This window comes from Ambystoma mexicanum, chromosome 4p (genome assembly GCF_040938575.1).
Source record: "Ambystoma mexicanum isolate Mex_15411 chromosome 4p, UKY_AmexF1_1, whole genome shotgun sequence".
Taxonomy (NCBI): Eukaryota; Metazoa; Chordata; class Amphibia; order Caudata; family Ambystomatidae; genus Ambystoma; species Ambystoma mexicanum.
This window is the reverse complement of record NC_090927.1, coordinates 650,173,834-650,197,305: the sequence shown is the minus strand read 5'-3', so window position 1 is coordinate 650,197,305 and position 23,472 is coordinate 650,173,834.

The window sequence follows — 23,472 nt, the reverse complement described above, 5'->3', positions numbered from 1 at the left end:
CCCTTCCTGGAGAGGGAATCTCCCCTGTAGAGATCAGTTGGGCAGCTTGCCATTGTTCTTGGCTCAGTCCCAGACGAATGTCCTATGAGGTCTCATTGTGCTCCTTGTTGACAATATGCGGGAACCTCCCTCAGCCATAAACCTTCCTATAGCAAGGGGCTGTCAAACTGAAGTGTCAAACTTTCCCAGGGTGGCCATTGTCCAATCAGAATTAAGCAGTTATTTAACTCCATCACTGGGTTGCTTTAAAACTCACAATAAAGTCCTTTCTTTAACACATATAAAAATAAGCACAGTTTATACAGGATTTGGACATTTAAAGAATTAAGCCCTTCACAAACATGCTTAAATAGGTGAATTTTGCAATTTCTTCAGGAACAGAAACACCTTAAACTGGGTTTGACATCTAATTTTCTTATCTATCTGTCAGTCAGTGAGGCCTGGATTCATCTGACTGCCTGGAGAATTGATGATTTCAGCACACTTTTCCTTTCAATAATTCCCTGGGAAAATTACTGAATTTAGCAGCAAAACAGCACTTTGAAGGTTGCCATTGATTGGGAAGCTGTATTTAAAGGCATTTTGGGATTTTAGCCCACTTTTGTGTTCTTGATTCATTTGACAGGTAACAGCACCCACTGGCATTCTCCTGCAGGGAGTTCTTGTTTTGACATCAACTTTGCCTGTATTTGGCAGGGTGATGCAGCATTCTTGTGATTTATGAACCCTGCAAAGTTTTTCAGATTTGACGCGCACAGGGGTTAGCGCCTCCATTTTTGTCAGATTCTTTCCCCCATTGGCAAAGGGATGTAGTAGGGGGCATTGGCATGGGCTGAAATATCCCACAGTACAGGCACAATTTAAGAATGTGTGCATAGTCTGGAAGATCAAGACTTTAGCGGAGCTGGTTGCCATGGCGAATCATTGAGTCACCTGCCTGGAGCAGAGGAAGGAAACATTTGACAACAATCTTGAAGTGGGAGAATGGAAGACTAGGCTCCCGTCCTTCACCTCTCGCATCTGGCCTAGAGGGTCACGACCCAGACACCCGCCGCGAGAAGAATTTGTCCATCTACCAGACGACCAGGTACCCTGGTACAGGAACATACGGATGTGTCCACCTGCCTGCCCAGCAGCCCGCACTGGCCATGCCGACACCTGCGGCTCGGATCAGCTAGACTAAAAACCACACGTCGTTAGAAATGCCATGACGACCTAGACAACGGGAAGCACATCTGTATAAAAATACACACTTAACATTCCCACACCAATCTACACGAAGAATATACTCAGTGCTCTGACTAGGCGACAGGCATATTCACGAACGTGCATCTTTATTATTTTTACATAGGCTTTCAGAATACAGAAACGCAAGACGCATCATGAACTCATCTATAACGCTTGCTCATGCTTCCCTTGAAACCCGTTACCACCGTGAGAGGTATAATGGAAACACGATCTTGGTCATGGAAATATATGCCACTATAATCTAAAGCACCCATGCACGAACTGGATCACTTATGCACCAGACCCAAGTAGGCCTCAAGCAAGAGTTCCGTGGACATTAACAAAGCAAAAATCAGGTTGCTGATCCTGCAGAATGAGCTTGGTGGAGCACCCAGCCAAGGTCGTAATGTTGCAAACCCACATCCAAGAACAAATCATCAAAGGCACGATGTTGCAACCTCGCACTCCGCGTACCAACGATAGAATCATATCTACAAATTAAACCAGACACACAGTGGAAAAACAATATTAATTGTGCAGAATTCTGCCTCAAACACGGTCCCGCCTCACGTGACCAAGCCGAACCTGACGAGATGCCAAAACCCAGGAGAGACAGGGCGTCTGGGTCCCTCACTACGAGGCACAGGCCGGGGCACTTGAAAGGCTCAATGGACACCTGCTACAGTGGGAACGGTCGGCTCCCACCTATGAATAAATCCTCACATTGTCTGCATGTACCCATATTGAAACATTGTTGCAAACACGGGTACACCGAGAGCTGGGAACAACGGTGGTCCCAGGCTGGGGAGCTCACGGATGCACCAATCAAAACATGGGGCTCTTATCTCAGACGTCAGTAATATTAGCCAATCCTCAAGGGTCTTCATGTAACAATTCTTATGTATCTAATTGAAGGGACAACCCAGATATACCACCTGACTACACCTTGACCACTAATATCATTCTCTATATGTATACTATATTAACCCTACCACTCGAGCAACCAATTAAGAGTGGCGATAGGTTTTTGTTAACTTTCTGAAGTGACGCAAGTAGCGCGTCATAATGTAGTAAAAAGGGCCTGCGAGCCCCACGATTGTGTGTGTGTCAGGACGGACGCGTACGCTCCTTGACCCATCCCTGCCGTTTTGCATAAATAAACAGCAGAGTCGCCTTGCTCCTTGTGTGCGTCTCATACTCTATCTCACACCTGGGACATACGGGAGGTTGTTGGGGCCTCCCTGCCCGGAGGTCTGCGGACGGCCCGGCCGACCCCGGCAGAATTTCCCCCCGACAAGTTGGAGGCACTGCTGAGATCTGTTTAAGATCAACTTTTATTTTTAGTTTTCCAGGCACTCCCGTTGCGAGGAGGCCCGGCGGTGCGGCCCCCTCTGCCGTTGCCCCCTTCTGAGGACTACAGGACCATCGCGGAGCTGCGAGAAGACCGGACAGCGCAATCCGGATATTGGCCCTCGGGAGCCGGTTGAGAAGTATCCCGCCCGCGGTCGGCGAGTGTCCAGACGTGGTCCAGACGAGGGGAGGTGGCGAGCCGCTTGGAGGGTGCACGCAGTCGAGCGGCCCTGCATCGAGAGAACTTGGTGAGCATGACACGCACAACAAGCAATGCGAAATTGTGAGGGAGGGGGAGGAAGTAAATAAGGGAGGGGGGAGGTATTGTAGAGATGTGCGGCGAAGGTTTAACTGAGTGGTGCAAATGGAATGAATGGTAGCGAAACGAGTGCGAGAACAGTGAGCTAACGTTACGCAAAAAAGGGGGGCGGGGCACGAAAACATCACGTGCAGCCGCTCGTAGCAAGTGAGCTAACGTTACGCGAAGGAGGGGGGCGGGGCACGAAAACATCACGTGCAGCCGCTCGTAAGACACTGATGATCTAAATTGCGATTAAGAGTGAGGATGGGTGTGTGTGGTTTCCTACGACTTGACATTTATTGATCAATGAGTAGATGAGGTTCCCTATTGTTCGAGCAAGAAACTCGATAGGTAGATGAGGTTCCCTATTGTTCGAGCAAGAAACTCGATAGGTAGATGACGTTTCCCTGTGGCCGGTAGCTAGTCACATAGTTGCCCAAAACGGAAGATAATTGGCTGGTTAAGCCCTCCTGTTGAGGGGCGTATCACACGCGAGGCGACGCAGTGTGCGCAGTCCGGTTATAATATTGATGAGATTACCTTGTTCCAGGAGAGACAGGAAGACAGCTGTAGGGTTAGCGGGGTAGATTGTAAGTGTATTTTGAACTTAAAAAAAAAAAAACCATAACAAGTATATACCAGTAGCTCGAAGAAATAGGTGACGTCACCAGTAGGGATTTAATAGGATATAGCGAGCACAAGGAATTTTGGATTTCAGAGTGGTGGGAAAGAGAAGCATGATAAAGGAGCTGGTACGGAGATAAACTATAAACCAGTGGATAGAAAGAAGAAGGGGAAAGGGGCGTGGCTGCGCACGGAGAACGCCGGCCACGGCAAATGTAAAAGGGGGAGGAGAACGGAGAAACAGGACGACTGTATAATATCATCGTAAGGGGTACGCAGCCGCAGGGGGCTGCGTGCGCTTCGGCCGCAGGGGGCCGTAGGGGAAGGAATATATATTATAATATCATATCTATTATTATTGCATACTTTGTCAAAGGATTATCGTAAGTCCCCACACTTACGGGGCGAGGTAAGCAATACAAGGTTGTATATTGTAAACTGCTAAGTAAGGGGAAGGGCAACACGGGGAGTGAAATTATGTCATACGGGAAAGGGTCGGGAGGGTGGGGGAACACCCTCACTACCCCACTACAGCACATATGCACCACACTGCCACCACATAGGGAGAAGTTAATTAAGTACAGCATAGAGTGGACCCAGGGGACAGACAATAAAATGTTAACACCATGGCCGCCTAATGGCAGTTTCGATCCATATGCCCAACATTCACTACTAAACCATCTGCACAATACATACAAGGGGAAGAAGTTAGCAAACCATGTGGAGGTGTTTAACTTATGGAGGATGTTCCAGGGGTCTAGACCAGGACCGAATGGAATGTTCACTATGGGGGAAACACCGGAAGAAAAGGAGATTAAGAAAGAAGGAACGGATGGGGAAAAGGAGTGCGAAAGAACAAAGAATACGGGGAACGAAAGACAGGGGGGAGAAAAGATTGATAAATCAGACGACATAAAAAAGGAACCGACAAATGGGATACCCATAACACCGGGAGTGAAAACAGAGGGAGGAGGGTTGTACCCTTTAAGAGAATTAGGAGAAATAGCAGGACAGTTAAGGGCGGCTGAAGGATACTCAAACCCGGCATACAGCCCTCCACCATATGTGGCTCATGGGAAGATACCAATGGGGGACAGGAGGATTAGAGAAGAACAGACTGTAGAGATAGGAAACGATGAGTGGATAGCTGCACAGATATTGCTGAAGTTACGAGGCTCACTAACTGGAGAAGAAAGGGAGGCGGTAGAGAGAACAAACGAGGATAATGCCAGAGAGAGTGAAATGAGGGGAGGGGAGCTACTAAGGCAGAAGGAAGAGATTTTGGAGGGAAGATTAGCAGAACTAAGGGATGAGCAGAATGAACTGGTTAAACAACTTGAGCGGGAGGAAAGAGAGAGAGTGAGGAAAAGGAAAGAAGGTAAGGACGAATTGGAAAAATTAAGGGAACGAAGTGAGGAGAAAAAGAGAGAAGCTGAAAGGGTAAAAGGAGCAGCAGATAGGATATCGAGAGTAGTGCTGAGAGAGAAGAAGAAGGAAGAAGAAGAAAAGGAAAGAGAAATGGAAATATGGGGGAGGAGGATAATATCAGAGGCAACTAAGAAGTATGAAGAGGGGAAGGTAATAGAGAGTATAGTAGAAAGAGAAAGGGTGAAATGGGAAAGGAAGAAAGAGGATGAAAGGATATTGGAACAGATGAGCAACGAAGTAATGGAGGAGTTGAAAAGGAAAAGGGAGGAAAATAGTAGGGAAATGGAGGAGAGGAGTGAAGGAGGAAGAGAAGAGAGGGGTTGGGAGAGTGAAAAATGGGGAGATGTATATAAAAATAGAGAGGTAGCAACAACATCAGCACAAAGGGGAACAGTTGGTAACAACAGAAAGGGAGAAAGAGACCTAATAGACTTAAAAACAGTAACAATAAAAGGAAAAAAGGCAGAGTGGGGGGTGGAATTTATGAATGATTTTTGTAGTGAGGAGGAAGGAGGAGTGGAGAAGGATGGAAGGAAGAGTGAAAGGGAAAGCTTAGATAAACTATACCTTACTAGAACAAACATAGATTCGCCCTGGATGAGTAGAAGATGGGAGGAGCTGGAGAGAAGTAAGGAGGAAGTGAAAAGAATAGGGGAAACACAAACCAATGAAACCACGCCACCCACATCACCACCGCGCCCTCCCACGTCACGCCCTACATGTTCAACTACCGCGCGCTCTCTGCACAGAATAAAGCTCGCGCCCTTCATGAATGAACTTACACCTTATGCATGTCGGCTTAGGGACCTCCCTAGTCGTAGGCAAGACAGGCAAATAAACATACCTATATTGAACACAGGAAATGATGAAAAAAGGGGAAAGGAAGAAGAGGGAGGTAGGAGCAGAGGTAGTAAGGAAGAATTTGAAGTAGTAAACGAAATGGGGGAAGAGGAGGGGTGTGAAGACTCAACATTATGGAGCGTAAAGGGTGACGAAAGACAGAATTTAATGCCACTGCTAGAGAGAGGAGGGGCTAGACCACAGTATGTACCTTGTAAACATACGGATAAGGAAAATATAAAATGTAGGCTCCCATCACTAAGTGGAGGTGCAGGTAAGTGGATATATGAAATGGAAAAACACACCGCAGGACAGAAACTAGCAGTAGGAGACGTGAAGGGCCTGTTAATATCAATATTAGGGGATAGAGCGGATGACATCTGGAAAAGAGCGGGATTCCATGGGGTAACAATAACGAACACATCGCATGATGGGGCACCATTTGCAAATTGCAGACATGCGCTATGGCAGGCACTGAGAGTACAGTACCCAGACACATCAGACATAGGAGCCATTACTTCCCGTAAGATGGGCGAAAATGAGGATCCTGTTGATTATATCCAGGATATTCAAGAGAAGTGGCGCATGGAAACTAGAGAACAATGGGACAAAACACCAGCCATATTTTATCATATACTAGTACAAGGGCTCCCAGAAGGAGTTCAAAAACAACTAAAGAAAGTAGTGGGGATGGAAGTAAAACCATGGCCAGAAATACAACTGACTATAGTACATCACTGCAGAACATGGCAAGGAAAAATGAAACAAAAGGAAGAGGATAGGAAAACAGAAGAGGCCAAACTAGTACAGAAAAAACTTACTAAATACACAATGGAAGGGGCACTAATAACTACGCCCACACCAATGGCCCAAAGCCCAACGCAAGTAGTGGCTGCACAAGATCCCGCTCAAATAGCGCCTCCACAAGGGGTAATAGAGCAAGTGCCGCCTCTGCAATTACACGCACCAAACATGGGAGGAGGGTACCCAATGCAAGGAACTGGGTATTATAGTTATAACAGAGGGAGAGGAGGGTTTATGAGAGGGAGAGGATATGGATATAATACCCAACAACAGGCTGGGGGACTTAGAAATAACTACTCCACAGGGCAACCCGTATACCAAGACAACGCAGGGAGCTTCCCATGGCAAAACAGGGAACCACCTGTGTGTTGGAGCTGCGGAATATTAGGACACATGTCACGTACATGTAGGGTCAGGCCAGGAACACCAGCATGGAATGAACAAGCACAATTTAGGACATCACAAGAACAGCAGGGCATACAACAGCAGCAGATGTCACAACAAGGGAGTGGCCAACCACAACAACCACAACAGCAACAAACTTATTCACTGCCACAACAACAAATAACACAGTATCTGCCACCGCCACAACAACAAGTAGCGTTAATACAACCACCACCACCACAAAATGAACGAACACAATTGGGTGGGGTGACGGTGTTGGGACACAACCCTTACACAGGGAATGGCCAATCATTGTACCCCCAATAGGCCAGCCCACAGACGGCCTTGGTGTGTCCCATCCTGTCAGTAACACCTAATAGTGCGGAGGAACCACGCATAGAGGTAACGATAGGTGACAAAAAATTATCATTTCTTGTTGACACCGGGGCAACCCGGTCTTGCATAAGGGAAGGTAAATTTAAGATGTCAGGCGAAGCCATGAACACCCAAGGATTTTCTGGGGCTAAAGGGTTGGTTCCTTTTACTGATAACGTTCCGTTATCTATTGGAGATTATGATCTGTCAGTTCCACTTTTGTATTATAGCGCCTCACCAGTAAATATACTGGGGAGGGACATAATGAACAGGTTGAACATGACGATCTCGTTTACAGAGGATGGCATAATTTGCTCTACACCAGGGATTAACATGCTCGCAGCACGACAGATTTTGCAAGCATACTGTGGACAGACAGCGATTAGGGCGGAGCCAGTAGATGGCAAGATATTTCAATATGGCACTGACATGGCATTTGCATGGATGCCAGGGATAGAAGGGAAAATATGGAGGAGACCAGCAGCCTATCTATTCCGACCAGAAACACCAGGTAATGAACTAGAAGGGAAGGTGTTTGCAGTGGACATTGAGAGCATTATTGCAACAGCAGATTATGTTGCTGTGCACGCCCAAGATACAGAAGGGAGAGCATGGAGGGCGGTGATAGCACTAGCAGAAGGATGTAGGTTGACCCAGGTGTCAGATGAAGAGCTGTTCTCAGAAGAAAAGGAAGAAAATGAAATGGTGTTCATGATGAGTGTAGAAATATGGCTAAGAGTGGCTCACAAACAAATAGCACAGAAAATTGCCATGGCACTTGAGGCACCCGCAGGCACCCCAGTCCCATTTTTTAAGGAGGATATGTCAAAGGTGCCTAAATCATTATGGACTATTAGCCCTTATGACGTAGGATGCATAAAAAGCATAGGGGGCGTAAGGATAAAGTTGAAAAAGGGTGCAATACCACCAAGAGTGAAACAGTACCCATTGTCAAAAGAGGCAGATGAGGGAATATATGAAACCATAACGGCCCTTATAAACAATGGCATATTGGTCCCCTCAGAATCACCATGTAACACAGCTGTGTACCCGGTGCGCAAGGCTAAAGGGGGGTCTTGGCGCTTCATACAGGACCTCAGACCCTTGAACAACATAGTAGAAGCAGAGTATCCAGTAACAGCAAACCCGGCCACAATATTGTGTGGCATTCCGGCAGAAGCATCACGTTTTACAGTGATTGACCTTAAAAATGCTTTTTTCTCAATACCATTACACCCAGACTCACAAGATTTGACAAGCTTTACTTACCGAAATACAAAGTGGAAACATACCAGATTGCCACAGGGGTATTGTGAATCACCCTCAATTTTCAATAGAGTAATACAGATGGATTTGGGTAACGTTGAGGTGGAAAGCACAGTGTTACAGTATGTGGATGACATAATAATTTGTAGTACAAATGAAAGCAAATGTAGAGAGGACTCCTTAAAAATGTTGACGATACTGGCAGAAAAGGGGTACAAGGTAGACATGGAAAAGATACAATACTGTCAGGAACAGGTACTTTACATTGGCCAACTGATATCCCAACATGGAAGAAGGATTGCACCACAAAGAGCACAGGCCATCTCAAGCACTCCCGTGCCACAGACTGTGAGAGAACTACAGCAATTTCTGGGGCTGTGTAACTACTGTAGAGCATGGGTATTTGATTACAGCTCATACATAGGACCCCTGCTTGAGGGTTTGAAGGAAGCAAATAAAGGGGAGAAAAAGTTGGAATGGACTATGGAAATGAGGGAGGCATTTGACGAATTGAAAGACGCAATATCAACTGCTCCAGTACTGGCATCGCCAGACTATGAGCGGCGCTTCTTTATATTCTCACATTGCGACTCAGCAGTGATGAAAGCAGTATTGGCCCAAAAAACTAGCATGGGCTATAAACCAGTAGCATTTTACAGCGGTCACTTAGACCCTATAATGTTAGGTCACTTCTCTTGTGAACAAGGTCTCGCTGCAGCTGCTTTTGCAGTAGAAAAAGCATCAGCAATAACTATGGGGTGTCCAACTACACTATTTGTGGAACATGCACTATTTGCGATATTGAATAAACCTAAGTCCACATTAACGACACAGAGGGCATCAGGTTATGAGATTATTTTATCTAAAGCTGAACTAGCAATTGTTAGATGTAGCACGGTTAACCCTGCAAGGTTCCTAGCAGAAGTAATTGAAGATGGAGATTATGCCCACGACTGCACCCAAGTAACTGAACTATACTCATGTACTAGGAAAGTTGAAGAAAACGCACTAGAGGGAGGTGAGCTTTTGTTCATTGATGGGTCATCAACTATTGATCAAGGGGATGGGATACGACGGACTGGGGCAGCAGTAGTAAAAATGATGGAGGCGCCGGTGTGTGTGGCTATGAAGTGTGTACAATTACCACAGCATTACTCTGCTCAAGCGGCGGAACTAGTTGCACTCATATTGGCATTAAAGGAAAGTTTTAATAAAAGAGTAACCATATATTCCGACAGTGCATATGTTACATCCACTGTCCACTCAGGGCTATCAAAATGGAGAAGAAGAGGGTTTAGGAGAGCTGATGGCACTCCAGTACAACATGCCCTCTTGTTGGCTGAACTAATTGAAGTAATAAACGATCCCCAAGAACTAGCCCTAGTAAAATGCACCGCACACACCAATGGAGAAGACTACGTATCAAAAGGAAATGCAGCAGCAGACGCACATGCGAAATATGCTGCATATTTTGGTGAGATATGGAACCCCACCGACTCACAGAGAGGGAGAGGGAGGGGAATAGCGAGGGAGATGTTAATAAGAGAAGGGTACACCCATCTCCCAGCCACACAGATTATGGAGCTACAAGCGGCTGCACCAATGGCCGAAAAAGAAGTGTGGGTGAAAAGAGGATGCACAATGTCACCAACCGACGCACTATGGCGCCAGGGTGGCACTGGGAAAGTTGTAATACCAGTGGCACTGTTAAATACCGCCTTGAGCCAATTACATCACCCTGCCCATACAGGCAAGGAAATAATTGCAGCACGAATTAGAGAAGATTGGTTTTGCCCCGAGTTAACCTCCCATGTGTCAAATTTTATCAGCAATTGCCTCACATGCCAACAGTTTACGGCCGGTCATACTTTAAAAGTGATAAGAGGTACAATACCCCGGCCAGAAGGACCTTTTCGGCACCTTCACATTGACTATGTTGATATGATCAACATCTGTCAAGGCAATAGGTATATGATTGTAGTAGTATGCCCATTTTCTAGGTGGATTGAAGCAGGGCCCTGTTCACACCCTGATGCGTTTAGAGCAGCCAAATTCATAGTAAGGGAGGTCTTCCCCAGATGGGGAGTGTGCGAGGTGTTAAGATCAGATAACGGCCCACATTTCGCAAATGAAATGTTCCAGCATATCACATCCCTGCTCAACATTAAACACAAATTTGCATGTGCATACCACCCACAGGCTAATGGTGTATGTGAACGCCTGAATGGCCTGTTGAAGGAGGCAATTGCTAAAATACAACAAACAACAAAGAAAAGTTGGTTGTATTGCCTTCCGTTGGCATTGTTTGAACTTAGAAACAGGCCAGGGTCCGACCACCACCTCACCCCACACGAAGTGGTTACTGGACGTCAAATGCGCCTTCCCCTAACTCCAACGTCAAGGGCATTCACCGATAACGAAAGTTCAGCGAATGTGCTAGGAGATGAAATGTATCAATATGTGTCTTCTTTGATTACTAGTGTGGTGTTTGTGTCTCAACAGCTCGAGCGCACACGGGGCGGGTCCACCAGCAATCAAGACGAAAGTACGGAATTGGGAAAGGAGAACTCCTGCAAACTTGCCAAAGGTGACCACGTACTACTTCGCAATTTCAATAGAAGGTGGCACGAGAAGAGGTTCACTGGCCCCCATCTGGTAGAGGACGTATCAACAAGAGCAGTAAAACTAAAGGATAAGCGTGCCTGGAACCACCTACATGACGTAAAGATCTACAAACTGCAGACCCGCCCCAGCGCCAACGACAGGTCCGTTGGACGAACAGCAACAACATCGCCGACAGCGGAAGAAAGTTCAACCACAGACAACGACCCAATTGTTCTCTCGGAGACGATAACTGACGAAGAAAGGGGTGATCCCCATACTGCCCACCCCATGGTCACGCGCTCAAAGAGTAAAAATACTTTCGCCATCTGAGCGCAAAACCCCCCCCCATTGACTCCTAAGTACAATTGTAACTAAAATTAAAGGACATTGCGCACACCAATACACATGTAAACACGTGAATGTTCTCTTTTTCTCTCGCACATACAGGAACTGCGTAATATTGTATTGTTAAGAAAAGCTAATAAACAAATTCAGTGTACAGGCGTAGATGGTGCTGCCAGACGATAACTACCCAGAAGAATTGTCACACCAATTTGTATACGAAATAAAGAGGCCAACATACCTAAAAAAGAGAAGGGTACGTGTATACTACATAGCCTTCCTCCTGGCCATAGAATATCACATGCCCCATCTCCACCCATACTTGCCAGTGCTAAGAGACCCATCACTTAGAGTAGCATGGGAGCAGCTCTTCGCCTGGGCACTGAATGACTACTTAATAGGGAGAGCTTAAAGGTAACAAAACTAACATTTAATAACCAGCACTTTTGAGAATTTTCAGGCGGGCAACTGTAACGTCGCAAGAATAAGCTGCCAGGACCGCAGCAAGGTAAGAGTAAAATGCCGGTGAAATTAGCATATGTAATAAAAATAATAGGGATTTTTATGATCACCGGGTTCTTGGCTGCTTCTGTCTGGCAGTACAGCTATGCTATTGATTTTATTGCTGCACCCAACCTTAATATACCCCCGTCCCCTGCTGCAACAGGTGTTACGTCAGGTGGTAATAGTAATTTTGCACCCAAGCAAGATAGAGTTAAACGCAGCACATACTCAGACAATAAGGGTATTGATAATTATGTACAAGATTCAGCACACGTCACAAACAACATATGGTACCAACACATGACCCGCATTGGTAAGCAGACAACTGAGGATAGCTGTTACGTTTGCTCCTTAATACCATACGCCATGAGCGCTTCACGAACATTTGTTGCCACAGAAATAGATGAAAAAACAGCCCAGTGCGTAATATATTTGGCCCTGTTCCAAACGAAAGGAAGATTTCAAGGAACAGTAGTGCACATGACATGGAAAACACGAGACTCATACCCATATGAAAACAACTTCCTCAAAACCTATCTGAGTTATCACAAGACCAGTTTACATGCTGAAGCATTCAGGTACATAACAAGTGGCCCTGCAAAAGGAGAAACAAAGAAGGTAACACTGCAGTACCTACCATGTGATTGGTACGCCACTGAAGTTCCGGGTAAACAAGGATGCTGGGAAAGGCCGCTACTGACGATAACAGGAAAGGTGTTCCTGGGCAACGGCTGGGAGATAGGAGTGATTGGCAGCAACATGATAACAAAAGAAACTATCTCAACTATCGAGACACACAATCATCGATGTTGGACTACGTGGATCAAGTATGTACCAATGCTCACATGGGTAGAAGAAGATGAAGACCCGATAACTATACTACCATTGACTGCACCCAAAGTATGCTACCAGCATAAAGGAGAGGTGGACGTAGGATATAACACCAATTGTGCAAACGTGATGGAGTTACCTGAGGGGGGAGCGGGAACAGCAGTAATAATGGACCATTATTGGGCCTGTGGGGAAAAGGCATATCATACATTGCCTCCCCTGTGGAATGGTGTGTGCACAATGGTACACGTCAATGTACCATCACTAGTGGTACCTAAGAAGCATGTCGATGTGGCGAAATTTCCTAAAATGGATGAAGGGGATAAGAGAAGAAAGAGATCTGCACCACTCCAGAAGGAGCAAGGAAACAGGACCAACAGCAATGATACTGTCCTAAACAGGAGAAAAAGACAAGGAGAGCCATTGACAGGAAATTACCTGTGGGGAAGGTCGGAAACGGAACTAACATCAATACCGCCAGAACATAGACTATTCAGTAGAGCAGCAATGTTCTTCTCCTCAATAATACATCCGGGACTGCAGGCATATGCAAACGCAAAATGGCTCCAAATAACCAGGTGGGAACTAATGATGACCATCAATTCAACAGTAAATGGGTTCAACGCAATTAAAGAGGAGCTGCGAGCTGTAAGGATGGTAGCACTTCAGAACAGATATGTACTGGACCTCCTCACAGCAATGGAAGGAGGAGTTTGTGCAAAGATAGGACAATCTTGCTGCACGTTTTTACCTGCCAACGATGCTGACAATGGTACGCTGACAGAAGCAGTTTCACAATTGGCCCAGATGCACTCCAAAATGATGGACGAAAGTAACGGTGTGAACAAGGATAAGAGCTGGTTTTCACTATTATGGTCATGGATGCCATCGTGGCTGTCAGATGGACTGAAAATCATAGTGGGATGTGCTATTTTGGCTGGAGCTGCCCTGATCGTAATTAGGTTTTGGAAGGCCCGGAAGGCACGCACGACTGACGAGTTGCTAGAAATGGTGGGAATGCACCCCTTAATGCCAGCAGATGACGGCCAGCATACAGGTGTGATAATACAAGAAAGGGAGAAGTTGCGCACCCAAATTATCACCAATCATCTAGACCCGCCATCAGTGAAGATCGAAAACCCAAGGAACCCCAGGAGCTACATAGGAAGATGGGTATATTGTACTCCTGGAGGAACATGTGAATACATGTATTGGTCATTTGAAGATCATGTAAACCACTATGGGCATCTCGGCGGGATAACTAAGATATGGAGGGTAAGAGGAGATAACGAGAAGGATATGTTTGTGGTCGACAAGTCGACCAGAGGGGGGACTGAAGTGGGAGAATGGAAGACTAGGCTCCCGTCCTTCACCTCTCGCATCTGGCCTAGAGGGTCACGACCCAGACACCCGCCGCGAGAAGAATTTGTCCATCTACCAGACGACCAGGTACCCTGGTACAGGAACATACGGATGTGTCCACCTGCCTGCCCAGCAGCCCGCACTGGCCATGCCGACACCTGCGGCTCGGATCAGCTAGACTAAAAACCACACGTCGTTAGAAATGCCATGACGACCTAGACAACGGGAAGCACATCTGTATAAAAATACACACTTAACATTCCCACACCAATCTACACGAAGAATATACTCAGTGCTCTGACTAGGCGACAGGCATATTCACGAACGTGCATCTTTATTATTTTTACATAGGCTTTCAGAATACAGAAACGCAAGACGCATCATGAACTCATCTATAACGCTTGCTCATGCTTCCCTTGAAACCCGTTACCACCGTGAGAGGTATAATGGAAACACGATCTTGGTCATGGAAATATATGCCACTATAATCTAAAGCACCCATGCACGAACTGGATCACTTATGCACCAGACCCAAGTAGGCCTCAAGCAAGAGTTCCGTGGACATTAACAAAGCAAAAATCAGGTTGCTGATCCTGCAGAATGAGCTTGGTGGAGCACCCAGCCAAGGTCGTAATGTTGCAAACCCACATCCAAGAACAAATCATCAAAGGCACGATGTTGCAACCTCGCACTCCGCGTACCAACGATAGAATCATATCTACAAATTAAACCAGACACACAGTGGAAAAACAATATTAATTGTGCAGAATTCTGCCTCAAACACGGTCCCGCCTCACGTGACCAAGCCGAACCTGACGAGATGCCAAAACCCAGGAGAGACAGGGCGTCTGGGTCCCTCACTACGAGGCACAGGCCGGGGCACTTGAAAGGCTCAATGGACACCTGCTACAGTGGGAACGGTCGGCTCCCACCTATGAATAAATCCTCACATTGTCTGCATGTACCCATATTGAAACATTGTTGCAAACACGGGTACACCGAGAGCTGGGAACAACGGTGGTCCCAGGCTGGGGAGCTCACGGATGCACCAATCAAAACATGGGGCTCTTATCTCAGACGTCAGTAATATTAGCCAATCCTCAAGGGTCTTCATGTAACAATTCTTATGTATCTAATTGAAGGGACAACCCAGATATACCACCTGACTACACCTTGACCACTAATATCATTCTCTATATGTATACTATATTAACCCTACCACTCGAGCAACCAATTAAGAGTGGCGATAGGTTTTTGTTAACTTTCTGAAGTGACGCAAGTAGCGCGTCATAATGTAGTAAAAAGGGCCTGCGAGCCCCACGATTGTGTGTGTGTCAGGACGGACGCGTACGCTCCTTGACCCATCCCTGCCGTTTTGCATAAATAAACAGCAGAGTCGCCTTGCTCCTTGTGTGCGTCTCATACTCTATCTCACACCTGGGACATACGGGAGGTTGTTGGGGCCTCCCTGCCCGGAGGTCTGCGGACGGCCCGGCCGACCCCGGCAGAATTTCCCCCCGACAATCTAATGACGTCCAAGATGCAAAGTCTTCAGGGACAGGTGCATGGACACAGTTTTTGGGGAATGTGGCCCAAATGGATGGGGGGCAACCAACAGGCAGAGGACAGATGCGGTCTACAGACACATCAGACACAGCAGGGAGGATATGGGGGACAACAACCGCAACCAATATAGTGGGGACAAGTTGATCAACAGCAGTTATGGGGAGCACACGGTCAGACAGAAGGTACAGGGACATTGAAATAATAAGCAGGCTACTAGAGCCATGACACCTAACCCTTCAACTTGCAATTATTGCAAACAGGAGGTCCATTGGAAAAACAAGTGCCCACTTAGACCACAGAGACAACAGCAACAGGGTAGCTTTAATCTGAATGTCCAGATGCCACAACAGGGAGGTAAGGTCAAGAGACAGTCTTCTCCCGCAGGGCCAATGCACCAGTTTTTGAACCTGAATATCTGTTTGTCCCCAGAGACTCATGACGCCAGGGCTTGGGGGATCTTAATGGATTTTGACAACCAGAAAGGGAAGGAACTCTGGAAGCACTAAGGATCCCAGTTGACCAGGAGGGGCCTAATGTAAAATGCCAAGTTCAGGTGAAAGCAATACTGTGCTTGGTAGACACTGCGGCAAATCAATGTGCTTTGCAAATTAACAATGTTTCTCATGTCGCAACATTTTGGGGAGACAGTAATAGCAGTAAGAAAATCGAATACCACTGTCATACAAAAGGTGAATGAGCCTCTTACCATTACGTTAGGGCCAAATAGATTCAGATGGATGAGTAGTGGTAATGCAGCCTGACCCCTTACACGTTCATGGTACTTTGGTACTTTGTACTTTGCATATTGTCAGAAAACTGACAGCATTTGAATTTTCAAGTACCAGGGCCTCGTATTTGGCATTAATTCTTTGGGATTTCTGAGGCAATAACACCAAACTGATTTGCACAATTTTTTTGCAAATGGGAAAGTCCAATTTAAATAATTTTTGTAAATCAGGCCATTACCGTGCAAAATGAGGTGCACTAATTATGGCACTCCGGATGGAATTGTTTTGAATTTACTCCCAGACAATGGACAATATGGTAGCAATGTTGGCTCCATTAAGGGAAGAGACAGGGGGGAGAGTGACGGATATAGATATAGATGAGCAATGGTCGGAAGATATACAGGAATTGAATGACTCTATATGAGGGTGTCTGTCGGTCACCCATGATAACAAGGTAGGATATATACATATTGCTGAAGCAGTAAGGATAGAAATAGACCCATTTAAGAGATTGCCTCGCATAGCGCAGTACCTCTCCCCCCCCCGAAGCCTGACGCAGAGCCAGGGATCAACAATACCAGTGTCTCTGAGTCTCTGAAAATTTAACCATGCCATTCTCACATTGACACCAGAAAACAATGTTCTAGATTCCCATTTTATTATTTCTGTTGTGGGGCAAATCAGCACAAACATTTCAATATAGCAGAAAATGTTACCAGATGCCACTCAAACCTCCACACACACACACACACACACATACTCTGTTGTCCTCCCTATCACTTTTCTGTGGCCCATGTACGAACGGGTCAGTGTGTTTATCACTCTGTGATTAGTGACAGCTCCATGACAAGGTGCTGGAATATTGTGTCAGCAAGCATCAATCAGTAACCCCCCCCGGTATTCTGTGACATGTAAGAACGGGGTGTGAGAATCAGTCCCAGGTGAAGAATTAGGTGGCCAAGGCATGGAAATGAGCTACAAACGTCACTGTCTGGCACCCCTTGGCATGTTTTGCTACTGTGTGCGAGTGGTGGGCAATTCGAGCCCCCCCTCGCCCATTCAGCTTAAAATGCATCACTTGCTTGACCAACAGTGGGGGACGCTTCCTCCGAACCTGTGTGCATAACCAGCCCTCATGCTGACGACGACATAGGTGGGGCTGTTGCAGAGACATTTGGCATCCATTTCTAGGCACCCCCGACTCCATCTTTGGACTAGGCCTCACTGCGATAATATGAAAAGGCTTCTCTCCCCTCTGCAGCGCCGCACACAGCGTGCTCAAGGCCCCCACCTTTTCTCCCTGAGCCTGAAAGCTTTGCAGATCCATTCTCATGACTGAGCCGGAGGCAATTGCAACAATATAAATGTAACGCCTCACCCTTCCTCTGAGATCACTGTCCTGTGTGTGAACCGGCTCGAACGAGGCCCTGCAGCCCATCCATCCCCACAAACCTGCCTGTGCCGTCTTACCTCCTCTGTTGGAAAATTACTGCCAATTTAACCCCATGGCCCCGCTAGGTATTCTCTTGATGTGCCAGGCATGTAACATTGGTGTGATGCCCACCCCAGTGTGCCCCAACTAACAAAAGCCAACCTCTGTCACAGTATATTGCACCTTAGAACTAACAAATGTCAGCATGCCCCCTAGTTCTTCTGATGTGCTCAGACCCACCCCATGATCGATGATCGCACCCAAACCAGGACCCCTGAGTCCTGATAAACCCCACAAGCCCCAGTGAATAATGGTGTTATCATAAACCTAGAATTTATAGAGTATAATGATTTGCTCAAAGGAGCCTTAGTGACTGTTATTTAGTGCATGCTCGAAACAATATGTTATGTTAGATTAGTTAGTGCCTTCTCTGCTTCATCGTGACCTGACCCTCACCCCATCCGGACACAGGCAACTGGACCTCGTGGCATACGCCTTCCCGCCAACCGAACAACCAATCAGCGGGAGCAACGTCATCAAAGATATATGCAACCGACTGTTTTACCAAATCCTGTGTCCATGTAGCCCCCTATATGATGATGTCAGTTGTGACGTTTTTTACCTTCTTAAGCTGCCACATGTGTAATGTTTGCCAGAGCGCTCCCGGGCAGCAGAGGTCTCTGGATGCCAAATTCATATAAATGACTAAACTCTTGCAGCCTGTCTCCTAGTCTCATTCCCCGCTGGGGTGTGCCTTATTCCTTGTATTTTGGACGTGTAAGACGGGGAGTGGGCCTACACTACCTACACATTGCTTCAGGTGAATGAGTAGTGGCAGCGCACTGAAGTGCAGACTGACCCCTTACACTTTCTCCGTACTTTGTTGATTGGCAGAGAACTGACAGTATCTATATTTCCAAGAACCAGGGCCTCGGGTTTGTCAATAATGCTTTGGGATTTCTGGGGCAGTACCGCCAAACTCATTTCCCAATGCCACCAGTCATTCCCATGGATTTTCCAAGATTATGTGTAGCGGCACATCAGTGTTAATCTCCTTTTTTTTAAATCCATAGGACTCCATATTTATGTTATCAGATTTACCATGAGTGGTCATTGCGCTTTCCTTCCAACTTTGTAGTTCGTCAGTGCATTAAAGAGTTGGTAAAGTGGCAGTAATTACTTTTCTGCCATTGTACCACGATGTGTTCGCCATACTGCCGAACTTGTATATAGACCCAATGTGTAAATCATTTGCAAAGACAAACACTAACAGCCATATTTCATTTTAAGTGTGCTTTAGACTGACACTTTCTTCTTAATGCAACCTAAATTGCAGTGTTTCTGGACCCCGGAAAAAGGTCTTCTTCCCCAAAAGGGACAGCCACCACAGGCCAAGGTCTCAGTGCTGAGATTTGACCTCAACAGGCAGGTTACTTACAAGCTTGAATTCTCAATCGGCGTACTTATTTTTTGTAGGAGCAACACATGAAATAACTGAAAAATATGATATGACTAAATATGCCCACTTGTAATGCTGCGCTGCGCTACTGGTGGCCATTTTTGCCACTTCTCTTTAGACTTCTGCATCTCTGTAAACTGAAGACGATTTTGATCAACAAACGATTCTTACAACACGAATACTACGAATTGCTGTGATTCAAACGCGACATTCTCTGTTTTCTATAAATTACAGTTTTACTGTTGAAAAATACCATACAACATTAAAATGTCCCTGCCTGAAACGCATTCGAGCACACCTGCACTTACTGATCGCTTCTCTGAAGTGCTTTTGGTGAAATGATGTATATTTTCAGCCAACATATTCCATCACGCTCGTTAAAATAATAAATACTGCTTCCAAAAAAGTGCGACTAACGGCCGATAAGTGATAACCTACTCCCGGCCCGCAGAGCATCCAGCTATCAAGCTGTCATTATCCGGGGACCACGCAACCCGAAGCCAGCCCATGGAGCCTGCTCAAGGGACGTGAACCCGCAGCGTCAGCAGCTGACCGCTCTTCTTCTTCATGCTCGGCTGCTGTCATAACAATCTCTGCATAAAAGAGGGCCTTTCCAGCCAGAAGGCCGCTAGAAATACTCAGTCTCACAGGAAACCTAAAGTCAAAACCGGGAGCTTTCATTTGAGACCGTAGTAGCTCCGAATTGTATGGCGCATTTGTGTCCAGATTAGGTGTGTTCCTAAGAAGTTGATTGCTTTATGGAGCTGTGTGTAAAGGAGCAGCAATCTTGAATGTTTTCGGCATTATTTATGCTGACTCCGCAAGGACTAGCGTATTGTCCTTGACTGTTTTGTTAATGCTATGAAGTTTTGTTCATGACAAATATTAGTACGTACTGCCTCAACCTTATGCAAACGTTAAACACGGCTGTGACTCCAACTGTGATATTTTCACAATGCAAGAACGATATCGAAGAACTTACTACTAATACTATTTTGGTGCTAGTATAGACCATGACAAATTAAAACAATATACACGAGTAAAAGTAAGTTAATGAGTGCTGGACCAACAACAATGGCAACAAAAATGCCAACGGTTAAGAAACACAACTTGGTCCTCATTGCGAGTGTGGCGGACATTCTCCAGAGTTTCTTTGGAATGAGTGGTAAACTCAGATGGCGTTACCAGCACTCGGTGTGGCAGATCTATTGCCAGATTTTGAAGGATGATTTTGGCAGGTTTAAGCTCCACAGGACGCCATGGTGGGGATAATGGAAGAATGATCAAAGGTGGTAGTTCTACCAATGTATATCCATCAATGGGGGTACATCCTCCATTTCAGGTAACAGAAAAATGCTGAAAAATCTGTTACGGACAAAACAATGGCAGTATCCAAATTACTGCTACTTTTTTCTGCTCTGCTAAATTCAAAATGACCCCCAATGCATAGACTTCCCAGACATCAGACCTGAAGAAATGAACCCCTCTTTGAGGATTGGCTCTATTTCTACATTGTCACAGATGCTTTAATCTCGTTTAACACTTTGAACAGAACACATACATCCACCAGTATCCAATCATGCTTAAGTGTCATGCTATTATCTTGTGGGAATTTGTCAATTGACTCCAATTATGGTTCAGAGTAAATAAGTCTATGGGCCTCATTACGAGTTCGGCGGTAACTGAGCCGGAAAAACCGGCAGGTTACCGCTGGACTCGTATTCCCATTCCGCCTCAGTGATTCCCGGAATTACCGGGGCATTACGACCCCAGTGACCCGGGAATTCCGGAGGCGGAATTGTGTAAGTCCCAATAACCATGGAGTCACATAGGACTCCATGGGGATGGGGACAATGGAATGGGGACAATGGAAACACTGGTTCCGTCTATGACAGAGCCGGTGTTTCCATGTCTGCCTGCAGGCGGGTGGTGTTAAACCCGCCAGGTCAGACCTGGCAGGAGTGACACCTCCCGCCTGCAGGACTCTTATTCAGCCGGTCCGGCAAGAACGGTGGTGGTGGTTTTACCTTATGTGTCCCATTCACTAGCATCTTATACATATTGGGGGTCATTTTAAAGTCTGTGGAAAATGTCAGAGGGGCAGGAGATCGAAAGGGGTGTCACGGTTAATGGAGGTGGCAAGTACAGTGGAGGTGGTGTCTGAGTTTAAATACCTTGGTATTTATCTAGATGCTGAGTTGCGGGCTACTTGTCTTCTGGAACATATTAGACTGAAAACAGCAATTGCGACTTGTCTAATTAGCTCGCTTGCAAACTAAGGAGGGAGTTACTCCCTAAAGGTCTGTTTTGGAAGTTCTGTAATGCACCAACTGACTCCCTGTTGGGACTCCTACAAATAGTCATTCAATCAAGACTTATGAAGGTCTCAATGAAGGAGCAATGCTTGCCGCAGGTGTTTGTCCCCTAAACATTGTCAAAGGAAGACATACTAGGCATACATGGCTCTTCTGAGGGATTCCTGGTGATGCCTCACTTCCAGTAAGCAGCCTGGACACAAAGTTGTGACCCATGTACACATTGCAACATCTATGCTTAAATCTCTCCCAAATCAACATTATGACATTGCAATGTATGTGTACAAATGTTACCCCTGCAAATACCCTGACTGTGCATGAACTCTTCCACACATACTGTTGGCAATGTAGGATTGCATGTATAATGAACATAGAGAATGCAGGACCACTAGATTGTGTCTTTGCCCCTCCAGGAGAGCATTAGAACATCCTTGAGGTGGGAGATGAAGATGATGATAATAGACACAGCGCAGGGGCAAGTGACTCTCAAATGTATGTGCAGAACACCCTGGTTCACCACAGAACAGTATTTCTCCATTTGGAAGCCGCACAGACCCCCAGCTGCCAAGCAGTAAGTGGAAGAAGCTGCACAGCCATATTGACCAGGACACCCACTGGCGAGTAAGATCTGTAGAGGCCAATGTCACTGTGGCACCAACAGAGACAAATCAGCTAAGGGCTGGGCACATACTGGTGGTGGAGGAGGACATTGTTGTTTGTTTGCCTATGAGTGATGTTGGTGTAGCTAATTGTGCATGCTTGGGTAGGGCTTCAAGGAATGAGACAGAAGGCAGGGTGTGTGTGTGTGACAGGAAGAATGTCTTGTGCGAAGATTTGTGAGTGTGCAGGTGATGCAACAAGTGATGGGGGCATGGTATCTGGGCTCTGCAATGGCAAACTGCGGTTTCCGCATTTCTTTAAGGGCACATGAGTGGAACCGTGTCACACTCATGCCTAAGGTTCCACAACGCTCGGCAGTCATGAGTGAGATACAGAGGCAGCTGAGAACCCAGAGCAGACAATTTCTGGCAGAACCTACCTTGGCTGTGCTCTGGATGGTTAACGTCTCACCTTGTCACCTTGAGCTAGCTCACAGTTGAAGATAGTGCCTTCAGTCCTGGCAGGAACAGGCATCAACTGTCAACCTCCCTGCTTTCCCAACCATGACCAAAATTGTTGTGGTTGACACCACTTTACTGAGCTGTTTGAGCGAGTGACAGCCAGGGACGCTGCCCAGGCACTGGTGGAAGCGAATGGGAGGCAACTGGTAGATGCCTGTTCCTCATTGCAGCAAATCCTGGATGCTAGTAATAAGTCCTTGCAGAAGGTGCAGCATAGTTTGGAGGCAGCCAGTAGAGGCAGCCAATACATTGAGGGAGGCATGGGCAGCTAGGCAACAGGCAAAGAAGGATGCCTGCCTGGTCTTGGAACTGGCTGCCTCTAATGCAGTTGCTGCTGTAGCTTCATCTGCTGCAGCCTGAGGTCATGCCAGGTAGGATACCTGAGTACCATCGGAGCAGACTGCTGGAGGTACAGCGGCTGCTGTAGATGAATATGTAGTAGCCTATGATCATGTCAAGGAAGATGTACAACCATGCAACTTGTCATGAGTGCACTTCTTCAGCTGCTGTTTGGCTCTTAGCATGCAGCAATGCAGGCCATTGCTTCCGGATAGTGGAGGCCCACCTGTGACATGCCCAGTCAGAAATTGCATTGACTGGGATACTGAC